Below are 21,828 nucleotides of genomic sequence, written 5' to 3'. Positions count from 1 at the left end.
GTGTTTTGTGTCAGATTTTAGTTGTATGATTGAGAAATAAATGCTGTTGTTCACATATTAAAAAAAAAAAAAAGAAAAGAACTTGGCCCTACCTGCTAATTTTGTCCTTCTGAAAGCAAAAGATGACTTCAAAGGACACAAAATCAAGCTATATTCAGCAGACATCAAAGATAAACAGGAAAAACAGTCCTCAATGGTTACCGTCCGGATTGCTGAGGGAAGAATTGCTGGGTTCTCAACCATCTTCAGTGGTAAAACAGTGCAATAGATACTCACTTCACCAAGGTAGAGAGAGAGTGCTACATGCAGATTGTAATAGCAACAGGAGCCTTCCAGTTCTGCGGTATTAAACTTGTGGATAAAATATCCTGAGCTCTCCAGCTTTCTGAACTAAGTAACAGAGCTGTGTTTTAGTCAGATTAATACATATTAGCTGTTTTAAATAAAGTCTTAGTGACTAGTACAGTATAATTTTATTTTGCACTCATATCAGTTTCAGTGTGGTAAGTTGCTCTCCTTGCTGTTTCTACTTCTCCTGTGGAGTAATGTCATTCTGAGGACCTTTGATTCCAACCACGGGAATGATGTGTGTGTGGGGGAGTGTGTGAAGGAAGAAAGAAGGATAAAGACTGGGTGGGGGAGGAGGGTTGTAGCACATGGGGCTTTATAAGGCCAGAAGGAGAATACACAGTCATACTCAGCTCTACGGCATGTCCTTTGGTAAGATAGTGGGCACATGTTTCTTATCGATCTAGCTAGAAGGGAGACTGATAATCTTGTGTTTCCAGAAGAAAAATGAAAACTGCTTACTGAACACAAAGCATTGTTTCTGCCATTTTCTAAAAGTAAAACTAGTTTGAATACCTTTCAAAGCCTTATAGTTTTTAATGCTATACAAATTAGGTCTAAAGTACTTATGAACGTGGATATTGGGGTAAATAGCAGTTCTATATTGCATCTTATTTCACAGCCATCACTATTTCAGACAAAATTAGGCAAAGCAAAACAAGTAAATGCTACAAACTGAGGATTTATACTGGGGGTAGAAGTGGTCATAAAGGTCACAAAGAAGTGACATTAGTATCATTACTATGAATCTAATGTTTATATTATTGTTTTCTTTCTCTAGAATATCATTTATCTTTGATTGTTACGTTGATCAAAAACATACTTCCTTTGCAGAAAAAAAGACTGACAGGTTATTCTGAATATCTAGTGAACATGGACATAATCTGTCATATCACTATTTTGCTATTTCACATAATATTTATGTTGTTCTAATTTTTATTTTTGCCTCCAAATGACTTCTTTACATTCACTTTGCAGGATGCTATATACTGCTCCCATTAAATTTACTCAGATTATTCTGAGCAGCTTTTACTTGATGATTTTGCTGCGTGCTGGCTACCCAGTAAGAATGGTGTTGCGTGAAGCTTGTTCTTTACAGTTCCTTAACATTATTCCATATTGCATGGAATCATAATTCACTAGTGACTTGGGAGAATTATTCCCTTCTGCCTTGTAAAGTTGGTACAATGGAATGCTGGTAATTGTTAACGGTATGCAAATACCACAGAACAGATTGTTTGATTCTCAAGGGACTTTTTTCTCAAAGATTAAAATCAGTGGGTTCAGAAATAAAATCTTTCATGTGAACTTGAGTATTTCCTCTGACAAGTGACAAAAAAGTCATGCAAATCAACTGAGAGACATTACCACACATTCTGACAAGAATATCCCTGTGGTAAAAGACATGAAAGAGAACCAGAAATATCAACGTATCAACCAAACTTGATGAAACCTATCACTTGCTAGTTATACCTGAGTTGAAGTTCTTAATGCTCAGGAATGTAAAAAATATACATTTAAATTACAAGAAACAGAATTCTGTTATCTGGCTCTGCATGTGAAGAACTTGGAAGTTGTCATTCCAGTATTCACAACAAAAAAACCTAGCTGAACAGTAAACCAACAACTTGGATCTGCGATAAAAAATAGGAATGAAACATAGAAAACTATGGGCAAGTTACAAAAGTTGAAATACATATATATAAAAGTACTACAAGGAAAAAAAATAACTGAAATGACAATGACTTTGAACTTTCCAAATTACCAAACCATTGATCCAGTAAACTCAGGGAACTGTCAGTAGGATGCATACTAAAGAAATCTAACTACCCAGATTGTGTTCAAACTGCAGAAAATCGAACAGAAATCTTGAAGTCAGGGAATAAGGAACACCTTACCTATAAATGAGCTGCATAGTTAGATTCATATTTATACTTTCTTAAAATGTAACAGAGTAACCTCCAGGGGAAGGGGAGACCCTAGGTTCCCTGCACTACCCAAGGAAGGGAGGAGGTGAGCAAACAGGGAGAGAAACAAGAGAGGAGACCAAGGAGTGAAGAAGGGTGGAGAGCCAGATGGAGATCTGGAGGAGGCACACGGAGCTAAGACATTTGAAGAGGCTGTGCTTGCTTTTTGGTCCTGAACTGGTTTAAGCAGTTGTGGGTGAGAGAACCCTGAGGAGGTTAACAAGAGCTGTTTCGATTTTGGCTTTGCTCTTTTTCTTCCAGATGTGCTGGACCCCTCCTGCCCCTTTTCTGTGGGAACCTCCACAAGCTACCTTAGACTTGCTATGGGCTTTCCCGCCTCAGAAGCCCTGCTTTGGGCCAGTCCTTTTTGCCTGGGCTTTTGCAGCCCAGTGGATGGGTAACTTCATGTGCTTGATTTGGAAACTTGATTCTTTCCCCTTTCCTGTATTTCACGCTAATGATGTTGAAGGTCCGTTCCACTGAAGGTCTATGCACAGGGTATCTTTTGTCTCAATGTGACACTTGGCAGAAACATGAATGGGTAGGTTTGGGAGCTCTGGGGAGTCTCTCTCTCCCTGCCCTGTAACAAAAAAGGTGTTTATAAAAGCTCCTTCACCTGTAAACCATCACTATTACTACTTAGGGCTTGTCAGTATGGTAACAGATGGTGAGGGAAGAGGTACTCCCTAATTTTAAAGTAATCAGCATTAATGCAAGAGACCCATACTGAAGTGTGGCTTTCATAAGTGTTTATGTGGCTTCTCCACAGATAACCCTTTACTCCTGCCTGTCACGTACTTCCTTCGCTGGACAATATTCCATTTATTTTCTTTCTTCTTGACTATGGTGTTCACTTGCTTACTTAGGTAAGAGTAGAAAACAGGAGAGGGTGGAGGAGGGCAGTGGACTTCTCCCCACCTGGGATAATGTTTCAGAATTATCCTCTGGTGAAGTACTTAACCCTCAATTTAGAACATTTTAAAGAGTCTGGGAGAGCTCCAGTATCGTTATTCTATCTCATCTAATACTAGGCCCATGTGGAGATCTTTCTGTAACAGATCTTTGCAGAAAAAATCTATTAAATATGGAACTACTTTTGATGGTAGTCATCAGGAGCTTCTCATTTTCATCTTAATCCTCTCTCAGTCTCCCACAGCTTGCTGTAATTACTACTGAAGTTTCTTAGTAACTTCAGTTACATATTTAAATAAGTGTATATATATATGTGTGTGTGTGTGTGTGTGTATACTTGATGTATATACATACAATCAAATGTTTGATTAAAAAGTGATGATATTAATTATAATCAGCTTTTCCTAAAGCTCAGGAAATTTTTCATTAACACACTAAATGGTAATGTACAACAGAAAAGAATATTTTAGCTGGCTTACATCAGATGTTAGTAGAAAGTAAAGATAATCAAGTCACACCTTTTATTTTCCTCCCACAAAATATGAAATGATGCAAACAAAATATAACAGAAAAAATAATTTGTGTCTATCAGGATATATTCCCTTTTAAGAATTTCAAAATAAGACAGAGGAAGAAAAATTTTAGTGGTAAAATTATATTTAACTTAATGACTTTCACTAAGGCTTAATTATCAGGCAATATTATGATATAAGACAAAGAAATATACAGAGACTACATTTTACCCTAGTCTGATTTTAATATGTCATTTCTCAATATAGTTACAAGTTTTGCAGGAGGAAGAAGTGGTATCGAAGACACAGAACACTTTTTAAATAGATGCTACAGATTCTATGTCAAATATTTATTGGAAATGACTGTAGTCTAGGTTACTTTGTGGTGCAAACTGTTTTAATGATTTCTTATTTACTGACAAGGGGCTTGTCAACTTTACCGAAGTTGCTGCTCTTTAAAAAGCAATAAAATAGACTAAGCTCTTATGAGGCCAATAAGGAAAATTAAAACAAACATGAAGAAAAGAAATGACAATGTAACTATGGTGATAGTGCCTGGGTGAACTGGTGGTGGGAATTTCACTGAGAAAACATGCACTGTACAAAAATTAAGGATGCTATCATGAATATATTAAAAAATGAAATGACAGTGTAATGTGTATCTAACTGAACCTATAAAAAGTAAGTTTAGAAACTAGGAAAATATTTAGTGTAATAAAAAAAAGTTGATTTTAAAATTCCCATGAAGAAAGGTTATAAAAATATATTTACAATTCATTTCTGACTCCTATGACTCTTGGACATAATATACAGTTTATATAAATAAATGATATATATTCAATAAAACTATGAGACAGCAAAAACTCTCAAACTCAAAATATGTATGGACTATCAAATCCAGACAAACAAAGTTTACAAATTTTGTTAGCCTCCATTACAGCCCTGAAGACAGAGTATTTGACGAGTTCAAAATCTAAGAAACAGGAATCTGCAGGGAATGATAAGGCATGGTTGATGGCTTACTGGGTGAAAAAATAGCCAGACTTCAGTAGGAGTTCAGCTCAGGTGATGATGGATTAATGGAAATTGAGGGTAGAGGATAGTGAATACTTTGGAAAAACAAATAGTGTGCAACCTATAACTTCTTATAGATATTTTCTCACTGACACCATCTGTTCAGATAATTTGTGAGTAAGAAAACCTCTCTGGTCTGAGTATGATTCAGTCTTTTCTTCAGTAGTAATGGAAATGAAAATAGTAATCAGTAACGAAGATATATATGGAAAATTCCCAAGTATTTGAAAATTAAGAAATATGCTTTTAAATATCCCATTGCTTAAACAAATTAAAATATATTTGGAACAATTCAGCAGTATGATCAAGCATATCAAAATGTGTGAAATATGGCAAACAGACAATAACGTCTAGAACTTAACAGGAAATTTATAGCATAAATTTCCTTATAGAAATTTAGAGCATAAAATTCCTTATAGAAATTTAGAGCATAAAATTCCTTATAGAAGTTCTATAAGTTTACCTATAGAATAAGTAAACTTTTCAAAGCAAAAATCTAAGTTTCCACACTGATAAATTAACAAAAGGAAATTAAAAAGCAAGCTAACAAAATGAAGAAAATAATAGCACTCAAAACTAAAGACAGTAACAAAGAAAATCAGTAAAATTAATAACTTTGTCTTTGAAAAGAATTCGGTTGATAAATCTCTAGCAAGATAGTTTGAGAGTAAGATAAAACACAATACAAATTAAAATTATAAAGATGGCAGGGCCATCCTTTTCAGACATGAAAAGTGGGAAGATATGAGTAACACTTTGAAACTCTCATAAAATAAATGCTTGAAAACTACAAACTAAAAAACTAACTATGAAGCATGTGCAAGTCTGAATACCTATGTATTTCTTAAATAAATGACTTTATAGTTTAAAATACCCCAAAAAGAAAATTGTGAACCCAGAGGTTTTCTTGGCAGAGTCTATCAAGCTATAAACAAAGAAACATAGATAACACATTCTTGGACCTCAGCTGTTGAGTTGTGTTTGATGGTACAACTCCAACAGAAAGGGAAACAAAAGAAAAATAAAGAAGCAGGGCTGCATCAAACTAAAAAGGCTTTGTAACTCAAAAGAAATAATCACAAAAATGAAAATGCAACCTAAGATTTTTATACATTACAGTCAGAAAAAGGATTAATTTACACAATAAAGTGCTCACATGATTCCACAGCAAAAAAACAAATCATCCAAAGGCTTAAGTCTACACTTCTCCAAAGAAGGCATTCAGAAGGTGTACAAGCGCATGAAAATATATTCAACTTTACTTATCATAAGGGAAACACAAATCAAAACCACAATGTGATTTCAACTCACCCCTGTGAGAATGCCTTTATCAAAAAGAATGTAAACAACAAATGTTTACAAGGATATGAAGAAAAGTGAACTTTTGTACACACTTGTGAGAATGTAATATGGTATGTAATATAGGAGCCTTCATGGAAAGCAGAACTATCTTTTAAAAAATAATGAACATGTCATATATGATCCAGCAATACCAAAGAATCTGAAAGAGCTAAAATAAAAAGATTTGTTCACTCTATGTTCACAGTAGCATTATCCACATAACTAAGTCATGTAACAAATGTTAAGTACCCAGCAAGAGACAAATGGGTAAATCATGGACTCGATACTCAGTGAACTACGGCTCAGCTATTGGAAAGAATGAAATAGTGCCTACTGGGACAAAGTGGATGGATCTTGAGGTGATTATGCTAAGTGAAATAAGTCAGATAGTGAAATGAGACCATTGGTATCTGTATTTGTGGAATATAAATGACCAAAGACAAACTGGCAAAGCATAGCAAAAATAGTATTGGACACTAAAAAATATGCTTGTAGGAAGGAGGGGAGCGGAGAAGGAAGCCTATAGGGCACTGGCACAGGATTTAGTGAAAAGTGAGTGAAACATTTACACATTTGGAGCTGTGAAAATGTACCCTCAATGTTATATAAATATATAAATGGTGACAAATTAATACTTAAAATGGAACATTATAACAATATACTGCAAGTCAAGTGAGTGTGAAAAAAATATTCCAAGGGTTTTGGAGAAACTTACTTAGCTGGATCATGATTCAGAATCTGTCACTGTAAGACATATTACTAAAAGGTACACTTAAATCCTATTTCATAGCATCCACCCTAAAAGCAGAAAACAAAAACACTAGCCAAATGTTAAGAGGTGGGGTTGCTAAATTACACCCACTATATAGAGATATATTGAGAAATAAAGCTTTGAAAATGGGTTTTAATACTGAGTTCAAAAACATGTATCTGCTTGTGGAAAGGAAGCCAAGAAAGAAAACTACTAAATTTTAATATAATTCAGTGAACGCAGTCCAAGACTTATCTAAACAGCTCTTTAAGGTAAACATTCTGTTCTTTTAGCTAAGATTTCCCCCAAATTATCTGTGCAGATCACATCTGAATATGTTTGGGCATGGTGTGTATTCAAAGGCTTTTGATGGTGGGAAGAAAGAGACTGAATTATCAAGATGTCCTTTTCCTGTTCTCTCTTGCCACTGATTTCTGTGATAATGCTCTGATTGCGCACAGCAGTCCTGCATGTCCCCTCTCTTCACCTCTTCCAATCTAACTTTGGTGTCAAACGTATGTTCAGTGCACTCCTGTCTCAATTCCATGTCCACAGGTTCAATAGATATTCACAGTTTCTGTCTTGATGACTCAAAAGTGAATAGGTATAAACAATTTAGAAGATGGATAACCTGAAGTTTACTTTCTAGCCCCTTAATAGGATAACTCAAATCTCTCCTTTAGAATTGATTCTAAAATAGCCGTGGGGACTCTCAAATGGGACATATAATCAATTCATCAAAATCATTCTCTGAATAAGAACTCAAGACCAAAAGCACAGCTAAGAAGTGTTTTTAAAACATTCTGAAAAGCAGTAATTCAAGTGTCTTAAAACTGTCTCGGATTCTCATCATACAATCAATGAAAAACGTAATATAAACAGCAGGGAGATAAATTTGATAATGCTAATCAATTTCATCAAGCTACTATCCTCATTTTATAGGATACATTGCCTCTGATATAGGTATGTCCAGGAAAGAAATCAAGTTTTTCTTTATTTTTCTGATTTCAAGGCTTTAATCAGAAATTGCATGAAATGTACCTGTGTTATGTCTGCCTCAGGTTGAAATTATGTTATTTCCATAAACAGGACTTTCAAATACCAAATTCACTTTTTTATATACCCCCCAAATCAGAAGTAATTTACTACAGAACTGATCAATGAATAAAATCTACATTTCAAGACCAAAAATAAAAGGAGGGATGTTCTTTGAGCAACTCTCTTCATAAAACAATGCATTTCTTTTTAAAATGTCTTAGAGAAAATAAAGGGTGATGTAGCACTGATTAAAGTTTGGCTTAAAGTGCAAGGAAGCATTCTTTGCTTTAGAACCATGGAACTCAAGCTTCACTTTTGATTTGAGTAATACAAACTTAATACATTTTTTTTTTTATTATTGAACCATGGAACTCAAGCTTCCTTTACTGAAGCTGTGTTTGGCTTAAAAAGACTGAATAGCACTGATTGAGTCTCAGGGGTATCATGTTTTCACAGCTCAATACAAAATACAATCATAAATTTACATTTAAAAAATTATACCTGTGTCAAAGAATAAGTCATAGAGGAAGTAAGTCAAAGACTATTAATACTAGGTAGTAGGTGAGAATGGCAATAGTCATTTTAATTCTGACTTTCCATTTGACCTTCACTGAAAAGGGGACATTTGCTCTCTTCTCAGTAACTAATTTCCAGTGTATATTCCCATCTATTCTCAACATGCTTTGGAAGAAGGTACTGAGTCTGTATAGACTTCTTTGTAGCCTCTTTGTTTCCCTTTTAGATTAATTCAGAGATAGGTGTTCCATGAAAGCACCTAGAATTTGTGACCTCTCTGCTCTTCTTGGGGTGCCCAGCACTCAGAACTATCTCTTTCTTCATCTGCCTCCACATCTCATGTTGCTTAACCTCAATGAGCTTTATAAGACGGTGAATCTCAGTATACCTAGAATCATTCATGAAACCTACAGTTACTGGTTGAGTAACTTTGGGAAAGTTATGTAGCTGTTTTCTTCTTCAAAAATGGACAAAAGTAGCTACTATCCTATGAGATAATAGTGGTAATAGCTTATCTCACGAGATACTTTAATAGTTTTTTAGGCAATGCATGTTTTGTTTAAACCTTCAGAATATCATAGCTATTCAACATATAAATAAATCTATACTCCATTTAGAATTTATTTTTGTGCATGGAGTGAGAGAGTGACCAAATTCATTCTTTTAAACATGGCTGTCTAGTTTTCCCAGCACTATTTGTTAAACTTGACTTCCCATGTCCTTTATTTACTTCCCATGTGTGGGTCCTTTATCATGAATTAGTTACTGACATGGAACCTGGTTTATATCTGGATGTTTGATTCTTTTGCATTGATCTATGTCTGCTTTTATGCCAATAAACATTGTTTTAATTTCTGTTGCTTTATATTATAAAGTCCGGTAACATGGTGCTTCCCTTTTTCTCCTTATTTCTTGGGATTTCTTTAGCTATTCAAGGACCACTATGGTTCCATATAAATTGTAAATTTTTTTGTTCTATTTCTTTGAAGAATTTTGTTTGCATTTTAACAGGACTTGTATTGAAATTATCTATTGCTTTTGGTAATCAGTGTAAAGACATGATATGTGGGTATGATAACCTTCCCAGTGGACAGTGGTGTGGTTAGAAGTGATAATTCTAATGTGACTAAAAAATAGAAAATGATAAAAATCACCATTATCTAGAAACTGAATTAACTAAAGCTCTTGCAGGTTTTAATAAACAAAGTTTAATTTGTATGGTGTCTTAATAACATCCATCTAGTACCTTTTGAAAATTTTAGCTGACAATTTCAAATGAAGCAATATGAAGAACCTATATAATTTTATTTAATGTTACCCTATCTGGCCAGCAGAGTCAAAGATAATAATGCTTTCCAAAAAATAATTCTCCAACTTAACAAGCCCTCTATTTTTAAGGAAATATTTTTATTAATTTAGTTATGTAAGTAATATTTGTTTTAAATACAAAAATCAAGTTTCAAAGAAACACTCCACCTAACCCATTTCTCTATCCCATGTTAACCAGAGTTTGTTGTGATTTTTCTTGAAACATATTCTAAACACATCAAAAGTGTATATACGGTCCTGCATTAGCTTATACGAAGGGTCTCATACTAAATACTCCACCCTTCGATGTGTATATTGCTTCTACATCTCATTGATCTCAGTGCACACTGCTCTTTTTATTTTATTTTTACTGAATATTGAGTTTTTCCTTAAATTTCACTGTTCTAAACAACATTTTTTCTAGCTTTATTGAGAAAGAATGGGCACATAACTTTGTGTAAATTTAAGTTATATAGTTTTCTATTAATAGCTATGGACCATAACTTATCACCTTACGTAGTTACTGTGTGTGTGTGTGGAGCGTAGATATCTCAGACACACTTTCTTAGTGGCTTTACAGTGTGCAATACAGTGTTATTAACTGTAGTCCCTATGCTTTCATTTAATATTGCTGACTATCCTTTTAGAATATTTATACTTTTAGAATTTTTTACAAGGACTAAAGAAAGCAGCAATAAACATTCTGGTAGGAATGTATCTTTATATTTAACATGGACCTGGAAATGAGATCATTCCTGCTGATAAGCATATTGACTTTAAAATGCGTTATAACAGATTACTTGCCCCCAAAAGAGTCTATGGGGACTGTTATTGCTTTACATCTTCACTATTTCCTATTTATAGATTAAAATAATAAAATGTTGCTTCTTTAATTCATAATTATAATTGATAGTTGCCAACTTTCAAATCTTAACAATCATTTGTGAAACTGTGTGTCACTCATCTATTGGCTTGTGGGAATTTCTGTTGGTTCATGAAAGTTAACATCATAGAAAACTCTTCTTATATAGGTGTTATAAATACATTTCTTTGATACTTGGATATTTTTTAATTTGGGGAGAGTTTTATTTGGAGAGGTATAGCTTTAATATTTTTTAGATCAAATTTTAATTATTTCTCACTAGGATGTATTATGATTTCATATAAACTTTAGAAAATTCTATCCCTACAAAGCTATTTTTTAAAATTAATCCAAAGAATCTTCTAGTAATTAGATGATTTCATCCATGTTATATGTTTAAATATTGGTATGTTAGATATTTATTTTGTCTAAAGTGTAAAGTAGGGAGTAGCCTGATCCCTACATCACTATAATTTGTTAGTGAAAAATGAAAATTTTTTCTCCACTGACTTGAAATTGCATTGTTATCATATACATTTTCATATAAACTGTTGAATTTTATATATGCTGTTGAATTCTAGCAATGACCTACTTTATCAATAGCTATGTCAATCCTATATCATAGTATCTATGGGAGTTTATACTATTTAAGAGATTTTGGTGTATTCTTATCATAAACCTTAGTACCATTTCATTTCAAAAAGTTCATGTTCCTACCCATCAGCAGGCAAATTCTTCTCCCTTGGGAGCTCTTCCATGACCATCTACATGATGTAGGAAATGCTGTCCTGTTTCCTGGTAAATGAAAGTCTTGTTTTACTGCGTCACAGTGGGTAAAATGAAATTTTCAAACCTGTTTTGTATCTATATCCAGAGTAAGAGTCTAATGTGAAGATTTTAGATAATGTGACATATCAGACATCAAGCTGAACACAAACACAAACTCAGCAGATGCTTGAAAATAATCCCCACAGATTGAAGAGATTATGCTTAAAAGTTTCCTTTTTATCTGTCATGCCAGGGAATTTAGCCTTTTTCCACTGCAAATAAAGACAAGTTTATGAAATGGCTCTCCCTTAAGATGAGGATTTCCATCAACTCGTCAAATAGCAGATGGAAGTTATTTGAACTCCAACCCCTTTAAAACTCCTTTAACTCCTTTAAAAACACCCCTTAGTCTGCCACATAACTTTTGATTTCAAACAGTCTACTTAATTTCCAACACTGTTTAGCATAACTTAAATCAGACAGAAGAGGTACTTAGCTGTTCCCTTCTTGCTCCCAGAACAAGCAGTTTTGAAGGCATAGAAAAACTCTAACTAGCACATTATTTTAAATTTTAGTAGAATTCTTCAGAGAAGTCCTTGAGCCTGGGGGTTTCAAGAAGACCTACAGTTACCTATGGTATCACTTGCAGAATGTCTGGTTTGTCACAAAGTCATTTCCCAGAAAAGAACTCCAAATATTTGGCTGAAGTGAAGAGTTATCTGCACTGCGCTCATTAGTGCTAATGTGTGTGGCACTGTCACGCCACATTGTACTGAAGACAATCAGATGCTCTTAAGGGTCCTTAAGTTTGTAATTTGGGCAACAGGGATGATATAGCAATACATGTGCTTGTTTGCCTTCCAGGAGAGTTACAGTTCATGGGTAATGTTTTGTTTAGGCAGAAGGTATGTAAACAACCATCTTTTGAAGTCCCAAAATGAAACAGTAAAATTAGAACTTGCAAGATAGAAGCTTTATTAAAACAACCAAAAGTCAGGGGCATTTGTGTGTATTTTTTTCTTCCATCAGTCATTTAATACTGTACATTCAAACTTTCCATAGATCTGGTAGGTACTATTGATACTGCTGCCTTAAAAGAAATCATTGGAAAGATTTGAATTTGTTCTCTGAAATAAGATTTTAAAATGTTCCCATTTTACCCAAAGGTATCAGATTTATTTTTGAATCTAAAAATAAGCAAAATTTAATGTTATTTAACATAGTTGAGTGGCAACATTTGTTAGGATTACCTAAATGCTAAGCTGGATCTCATTTACATAAAAGTTATGAGACATTAGATACCTAAGATTTTTAATCATTTTTCAGTGAAACAACTTCCACTTGCAGCTTCTCACATGAACAACACTGTAACTTCTCAGAGCCTCTATTCCCTCTTTTAGAAAATGAAATATTGTTGTTGTGCGATTGATGTATTCAGAATTATCCTTCAATACACAAAGTATTGGTTTGAGCAGTAAGGAGCTTCAGATGACTAAATGAAAGTCTTTTTACTTAAAATCTTACATTAGGTGAACTATTTTTTGTTTATAGTATCGACCTTCTTGTAACAAGTGCATATTCTTGATATCATTCAGTGTATTGTTAGTTGCAAGCTAACTTCTCTCAGGAAAATTATTTCCTAAGCTCTTCCTTTTCCCCTCTAGCTGAAGGGGAGTTCCTGAATTTTTGCAGGCATCTGTCTTCAACCTTCCTCTCTCAAAAATGTGCCTCTCATTTTAATTGCTTACCTGTGTCTATGCAGGTGTCTAACAAACCCATCTCTTTTCAGAGGCAGTCTTTCTCCCCATTTATCTCTGTGCACATATCCTCCTTTTTCCTTTTGTTTTTCAATATAATAAGTCTGAACTTTTGGATATAGCTAAACATCTCTGCCTCATGGGGAGACTCACTGTGTGTCATTGAAAGGGGAACTCAGGTGAAATTTTTTTTAGAGGTGACCCAAGGGCCCGATCCTCTGAACCCAACACTTCATCAAACCGACATCACGTAGGTCCAACCCTCACAACCTATGCTCCACTAGAGAAGTTCAGGTTTCCTTTACTTTTGATCTGTGGTAAACAGTAGATAATTCAATTTATTGATTAAAAAATCACATTTTCAATTTGTAACAGGAAATCTAACAATGCTCAAATCTAATAGGCAGTCTAGATATTCAGCAACCTGGCAATATCTGTTATGGAACAGACAACTCCCATCCTTCTTTGCCATCCCTAAAATGGCCTTTGGTCCCATCCTTCCAGTTATCACATGACTGGATGACATGAAGCATGAAGACTCAGAACAAAGATGAATGGGAAGGAGAAAAGAAGGAAGCAAAGAAGAAATCCAGTCCAAGTTACTTCTTCTCATGTCAGAAAACAATATTTACCAGAAAGCATCCAACTAACTTCCAATAACCTTTGCAACCACAGTATTGCACAGCCAACCCTACCTGTTGCATCAAGGGTTATGACTGTACTCAAACTTTAGCATAGGAGACAATATCTTAAGACTTGCTCAATATTTTAAGCAGAAAATGATTTAATTTAAGACTATGATGCTTACAAAGCCACTGGAAAAATTAAAGGGGTGATTTCTAATCTGAACCCCCTAATGCATTCAGGACTACTTACCTGAATTCATATACCTGGGCTCTGATGTGGCTACAGTCAGGAAACAAGACATAAGAGGATACATCACTGTTAACTACTAAGTTTAGGAAAACCCACCTGCGATCCAGTGATGAAGGAGACAGGATCAGAGAAGCAAGGCTGCGGGGAACACGAGGACAACCGCCGGACACTTCTAGGAACAAAACAAAACATACGTATCCACGTAAGTGACTTAATCGGAAAACTTGCTGCAAGGATTTTTTCTTTCTTTTCCATAGTTTATTTTTCCCTCATTTTGTTCATTTTTCCATTTCAGCTGTAATCCCCTGTGGCTTTCCATCACCAAATCACTCATGTGCCATCGCCAAAGTCCAGTGCATTTCCCTCTCCCCACTGTTTTTGATAGCATTCCCCACTCCACCTCCTCAAAACGTCTCTGGAATATAATTGTTGTTATTATTACTGTTATTATTTTCTCACCTCGTCCGTTATATTCCTGCTATGAGTGAAGCCATTCAGTATTTTTCCTTTTCTTCCTGGCTTATTTTACTAAGCATGATCTTTTCCAGCTCCATCCATGTTGCTGCAAAAGGCATGTGTTCACTATTTTTTTTTTTTTTGGTTGCAATAGTCCACTGTGTATATGTACCACATCTTCTAAATTCCAGCCATCCACTTTTGGGCATTTGGGTTGTTTCCATGTCTTTCCAATTGTAAATAATGCAGCAATAAACATAGGGGTGCAGGTATCTTTTTCAATCAGTGTTTTTGTCTCTTTTGGGTAGATACCTAGGAGTCGTAGGGAAGCTCTATGTTTAGCAGTTTGAGGAACCTCTAAACAGTTTTCCATAGTTTGCATTCCCACCAGCAGTGCAGGAGAGTTCCTTTTTCTCCACATCCTCACCAACATTTGTTGTTGCTAGTTCTTTGAAGATGTGCCATTCTCACTGGGGTGAGGTAGTAGCTCACTGTGGTTTTAATATTTGCATCTCCCTTATTACAAGTGATGTTGAACATTTTTTCATATGCTTGTTGGCCATCTGCATTTCCTCTTTGGAGAAGTGTCTTTTTTAGTGCTTCTGCCCAAATTTTGATGGGGTTGCTTACTTTCCTTTTGTTGAGTTTCATCAGTTCTTTGTGTATTTTTGTGGTCAATCCTTTATCACTAGTTTTGTGAGAAAAATTTTTCCCATTCAGTGGGATGTTTGTCTTCTACTGTCTGTCTCTTTTGCTGAACATGATGTAGTTCCATCTGTTTATCCTTGCCTTCACTGTCTTGCTGCAAAGATTTTTATAAAACAAAAATTAACCTAAGAGTGTGGTAACTGGTCTGTTCTGGTTTTATTTCTTTTTAATTGAGTCTTAGTAATGTCTGTACTTCTAAAAATTGTTCAGTTTCTTTTGCATTATCAATATTTTTGGCATAAAGGTGTTTTTAGTAATCTTTATGGTCCTCTGTATAACTGAACTGCCTGGTGTAAATCCCCCCTTCTTTATTTCATAATGAACCTAGTTAGAGATTTGTTTATTTTGCTCCCTTTTTTTCAAAGAACCAACTTTTTGTTACTTTGAGCTGTCATTTTTAAATTGCTTGATTATTCATGATAGCAAAATGACACCCTACTGTTGCACATCAATAAGTGGTTAATATCTAAGATATGCAAAGACTCACCAAGTCAACAAAAAGAGAACACCCAGATCAAAGAAATAGGCAAAAATAATGGGCAGAAGAGCTAAATAGACACTTCTCCAAAGAGGACATATACAGACTATGGTGTTAGGCATTCAGTACTTTGGTGGTGGATGCAGTGTGGTGATGTATACCTGTTATAAACCAACATTATCTCAATAAAAATAAAAGTAAGCAAAATGAGTTTAACTTTGAATAGACAACATTAGAAGCATGATGTCTTTGGTTGCAGATATTTCATTTGTATAAATATCAAAGTTTGTAAGCAAAGGAAAAATTAGGAACAAAAGCAATTAAAAAACTGACGGCTAATAGCATTCCTAGTCCCCTTCCAGGACTCCATGAGAGAGGTCAGTTCCTACTAAAAGTGGTTGTGGTTACTCTACATACCTAACTTCCTCTTCATCAAAATGTTTCTCTCACAGGCCAAAGAAGCAGGAATGCTTGCTCTTTTTCAATAGTCTCAAAAATGATTATCTCTCCTTTTAAAGAAAATCATATTGACAGTCTTCCCTATAAACTTTCAAGTATATATTGAAATACTGAGGTCAAAATTTTATGGTAAAGGACTATGAGTGCTTTGGTGGGAGTTGTGGGGTGATGATAAAATACAACTGAGAAGGTGGAAACCTATTTCCTAAACTATATACAGTTTTATAAACTGGCATTTTAAATCAATTATAGATAAATCTTTATGAGAATTCTTTGTAATAGAATAGTTACATAGATTCTCTAGGAGCAAGAAGCTTATATGAAATAGTGAAGTAGATGAGTCTTGGAATAAGAGAGTCGAAAGAAATTCTGAGTATGGAATTTTTCTATTCATGCGATTCAGAGAATGTTACTGCAGCTTTCATACTCACTTAAGTTTCCTAAAAGTCACTTAAAAAGGTCTGTGAAAGTCCTGATAAGGTGTGTGACTGAGTATATAATATTAAATAGTGCTTGTGATTATTAATCAACTTTATTCTTACTAATAAATGGAAGCCATTTTGAGTGAGAATCTGTTCTTCCCAAAACTGAAATCCTTTGTACATAGTATCAGACACAGTGATTTCTATTCTATTGTTATATCTGCCTTTGCCTTGCATACAAACTTTTCTTAAATACTGTCCCTTAGGCTTCCTTTAAGTAAAAAATTCCATGTACTTGATTTTGACTCCTCATTGTTTCAACAGTAAATAAAGAATTTTGACTTTTCTGGGAAATCCCAAATGTCCTAGGTTAAATTTTACCCAAATAACTTTGGAAAATTCATTATCTTCATGTCATTATCTTCATGTTTGGGAAGAACACGGTATCCTGACTAAGTTACTTATTTCTTAGGTCCTCTGAGGTTAACATCTTAAAAGGTGAACAAAATTTAATATTAGGCTATAATAAAATGTAGATTTTCCTTTCTGTACTTTTTGTCTATCAATCATCAATAGCACATCAACTCTTAGTAGCAAATTTTGTGAGAGTTCACAATTCTGGCCATAAATTCAGGTTAATAAAAAGCACATGTGTGGACAGAAGTCACTTCATTTTAAATAACTTCCTCTGCTCAGTCAATCATACCAAAAACATAATGAATTTTTAGAGACAAGAGAAAGTGCTGGACTTTTTAAAATCTCAAAAGGTTATAGTTATCACAATGAATAGAGATAAAATGAAAGTTCTCAGAGGAATACACACTTTACAAAGTAAATAACACAAAATGAATTCCAGTTCAAGCATGTAGCACATATCCAACTTGCTAATGCTTAATGTTAATTACTAGGGAAAGACTGTACGCCACATTTTTTTTAAGGATTTATTTGTGCGTACAGAACTGGCGTACAGGTCAGAGGCTCAGAGGCAACGAGAAGCTTCACCAGAGACAGAGTAGGGAGCAGAACAGGCAGATCGATGAAGTACACTGCTGAGGGGAGCAGCGGGTGAGTCAGGAGAGGTCTGCCAAGCCATGTGGTCACCTCCTGAGCAGGCAGGAATCAAACTCATGCGGAAGTGGCTTTAGCTTGTCAGTGCTGTGCTTTTATCCTCTGCGCCACCAGGGAGGGCCAAATCATAATATTTAATTTTACTCTTCTGTGAAAATTTTTCTAATTGCAATTTTATTAGTTCACCTTATTTTAGAAAGTCCTTCACAGATTCTCTTGTTTTATAATTATCTCTCAATACCAATTTTGCTTTTCATTCTCAAGAGTTTTCAATCAACATTCAGTACATTTGGAAACAAGTATCCTCATTATTATATTTGAATTTCTCCTTTAGTCCAAACTGAATACAATGTTACCCACTGATTAATAACCTCACAGTAGTATAGTTTCTCTCTGCTCTTCAGTTATCTGGAACATAACATTCCTATGAATATCGTAAGTTTTTGTCTTAGGCTTCTAATAACACTGCACTCTGATCTCCCTTTGAATTTTCCATTATTGTCTTTCATGCCATTTGATATTTGTTTAAAACATGTTAATTTGTGTAAGAATGTCTAAGAAAAAGAATCTGCACATCTGCAAGCTACTTCTGGAATTACAGAGGTATACAATAGGTAACAATGAATTACAGAGGTATACCTATTTTCTAATAGGTAACAATCTATTTTGTCAGTGTTAACTTAAGGGCTAACCCTGGACAGTTAAGAACATTCCTTCTTTTTTCTCTTTCTCCCAAATGTCATTCTTGTACTCTTATCTTTCAATGAATTTTTTACCCTATTGAATGCAGATATGACTTGCATTTTGTTACACTTTGAGAGAAGGGATAGTTGTCATGCAAGTCAGGGAAATTTAGGATGTTATTTTCTTTCTTTTCAAATCCCAAGGATGTGCAGTACTGATTGCACTATATAAGAGGAATCTTCTGATTGCTGTGTGACAGGTGAGGTGCCATGGGTGAGAACAGCAGGGAATGCTTTTACAGACCTGAAGGTGAGCATTTCTTCTTATCCACTCCAGGCTTCCCACCATGCCCACTATTAAATGCACATTACTTCCTTCTGTGGAGTGTTAGGGTCATTTACAATTTGTTATACTTTTTCTTCACTTATGATTTTCCATTACTTGAAATCACTATGTCTTACTCCTCAACATTTTTGACTGTACAAGTGCTAACCTGAGTTCTGAAGAACATTGCTCTGGGTGCTGCTATGAAAATATCTGCTCCATCATTGGTTTTTATCTCAGACCACCCATACAGTACAGCCTGTGGAAAAATAACTTACATAATGACAAGTCCTATTTTTTTAACTTTTCTTGAACCCACAATATTGTGGCAGCTTTAGCAGGTAATATGGGTTTATATTTGTATAATATCTTGTTGCATATTTTTTGAGAAGACACATTTAGTGTATTAAAACATAAAAGTCAGCTTAGGTAAGTGACAGTATTCTAATTAATCGCCTCTCTGAACTCATTGGTGACCATGTGATTTTCTTTGGCCAAACTATTCAAGTGGAGGAGATCATTGTTACTTCTGAATGGCAGTTTTAATAAGAGTTAGCATGTGCTTTGAGATTTTCTCTTTCTTCTATAAAACTACCATGCAATGTCCCAGAGCACAAATGTTCTGTTTGCTTAGTCCTAAAATGGGGAACAACATCTCATTCAACAGCTCTGAACAGACATGCACTGTGAAAATCCAGCCATTTTGCTGTGTCTGAGTTTTAGTTTCCTTGCAATAATTATGCTTGATCTACTTTCTTCATATACCTTCTCTAAATCTTTTTTTAAAAAAAGATTTTTTTTTATTTATGCATACAGAACTGAGGTACAGGCCAGAGAAGCAAGGGCAGTGAGAGGACTCACCAGAGACAGAGCAGGGTACAGAACAGGCAGATTGACAAAGTACACTGCTGAGGGGAACAGCGGGCAAGTCAGGAGAGGTCTGCCACATCATGTGGGTCACCTCAGGGTCTGGGGGCCGAACTCATGCTGAAGTGCCTTTAGCTTCCTAGTGCTGTGCTTTATTTAACCATCTGAGCCACCAGAGGGCCCCTTCTCTAAATTTTAAGAAATTTACCATTTTGTTCAGATTTTTTGATAATTCCCCCTTGGGTTCAGATAGAAACCCTGATCTTAAAAATTTAAGTTGTATCTAATAAGCTCTAAACATTGGAAGGAAACTTTATTTGCTGTTCAAAACTGACAGAACTAAGGGATATTTTACAGATGTTTCCCTCACAGTCTGACTGCTTTTTCCTCTCATGCAAAGTATCCTTTCCTTCACTCAAGTGATTTGAAATTTCTTACATACTGTACAATCTCATCACAAAGACGGGGAGAACATTTATTGAACTGTATCAGTACAAAAATGAAACAACCACTATATTAATAACCTGTATAACTTTTACATTCCATAACTTATTTAGAATAAAACTGCATTTGCCCCTTATAGTAATCAGCTGTCAAAAACATTCATAAACATATCTCAATTTACCTCCATATATCTGCTTTCAAATACACCATCAAGTCTCCTGTCATTAAATCCACTCATTCTCTTCAAAGTAATACAAGTCTGTTTCCCAGCTGATAGTCAATTAATAATTCTCAAATGAAAAGCCATTTACTTATGTGAAATTATAAGAAAACAAAGAACAATCACAAGTGCAATAAATATTTAAATTTATATAGCGGTATGTATAAAGCACCTCCTCTTTGCTATAAAGGAAGAATTCTGTGTGTTCTGAGTATCTCTCATGCTTACATCTGCCCTTGAATCTTTGAGTTGTGTCTTGCTTTTAATGTTCCCATCTTTAAGATTGATCAAAATAATTTCATTTGAAGGAATACTTGCTGACTTAATTTCTGATTAAAATAAACAGTGATCTATAAAATATGGTGTCCCGGTCATTTCAATAAGGAACAAAGATCTAAATTTTGGCCTAATTATGACAATCTTGGCCAATGCTCCATAGAGCATATTTGAAGACTTCTGTCATGGCTTGTCCTCCACTCGCCAGTCATCAGACTTGGAAAGGATCATTTGAGAAGAACCAGAATATGACACAGAGCCCTTGTTTATCTTACATGTATTTTGTGGTTGTCTTTTTTTATTAATATAATAAATTCCATTTACTCTTAAAAGGACAGCAGTGATATTGTTTTCAGCAACTGATTCACATGTTTCCTAAACAGTAGTCTAATACAGAACCCTTCTTAACAGAGTAAGAACAGGAGAATAAAGCCATGAGCTTATACTGAAACCTTTTGTAATGAAGAGACTTGAGAGCAAATTGAGAACATAGGATCCATGGCTTATTAGGTTTGTTTTAACTCTTGGTCCTCTTAGGATGACTTCAAATACATGAAGAGCTTCTATTTGAGACCTCTTTATCCATAAAATGAGTGTAGCATTTTACTGATTAACAGGATTATTCTGATTATTAAATAATAGAATGCTTGTAAGGTTGTAGGCTTGTACTGAGTACTCAATAAGGGCTCGCCTTAATTTTCATATTAATGTTTTGTGTTATTTTTATAATTATTATAGTAATTATTATCAATAAAGGTTCTAGTTCTGATCCCAAGCTAGTACTTGACTTACTACTCTTAAGTTCTAAACAAAAATGTGGACTTCTGGTTCTTTTTCTAAAGAGTCAAAGACTATAATATAATCGTGTAAATAGTGGATCTTTAATCCAAAACACTATGCAATAAACAATAACCTCCAAAACTGTCATGTAATATAAAGGGGAAAAAGGCTCAAGGTGGCTCCATTTTTAGTAATCTGGAGAACCTCCATACATCTTTCTATAGTGGTTAGACCAGTCTGTATTACCATCAGCTGTATAGGGGAGTTCCTTTTTCACCGCATCCTCAAAGAAGGAAGTCAGGTGGAAGAAGGAGTCAAAATGAGGGAGGGAAGAACACAAGGGACTATGGTGATAGTACACACTTGTCATGGTGGTGAAATTCTATGGGGACTGCATCTGAGGAAAAATAGCCAACATTGTTAAAAAGAAAATATATGTAAAATATATATAAATTAAAAAAAAAAAAAAAGTCCAAGATGCTTGTGTGATGAACTGAGGTATGAGTAGAATCATACAATATTTATCCTTTGGTATCTGGCTTGTATTATTTTGTATTATATTTTCAAGATATATTCATATTATACCATATATCAAAAAAAAATCAATCTTCT

The 21,828-nt window shown here is 34.7% G+C and overlaps 1 long non-coding RNA gene across 2 annotated transcripts in view; it reads right to left on the bottom strand.

Annotated features, from left to right (window-relative positions):
- Positions 1-21,828, bottom strand: part of LOC105853351 — a 329,248-nt gene that overhangs the window by 42,347 nt on the left and 265,073 nt on the right. For both annotated transcript variants that reach the window (XR_001145186.1, XR_001145187.1), the window contains exon 7: positions 14,127-14,202. This is a non-coding gene — a long non-coding RNA (uncharacterized LOC105853351). The remainder of the gene's footprint in view (positions 1-14,126; positions 14,203-21,828) is intronic.

This window comes from Condylura cristata, unplaced genomic scaffold (assembly GCF_000260355.1).
Source record: "Condylura cristata isolate star-nosed mole 26May11 unplaced genomic scaffold, ConCri1.0 scaffold00007, whole genome shotgun sequence".
Taxonomy (NCBI): Eukaryota; Metazoa; Chordata; class Mammalia; order Eulipotyphla; family Talpidae; genus Condylura; species Condylura cristata.
This window is presented reverse-complemented; position numbering and strand designations above follow the sequence as displayed.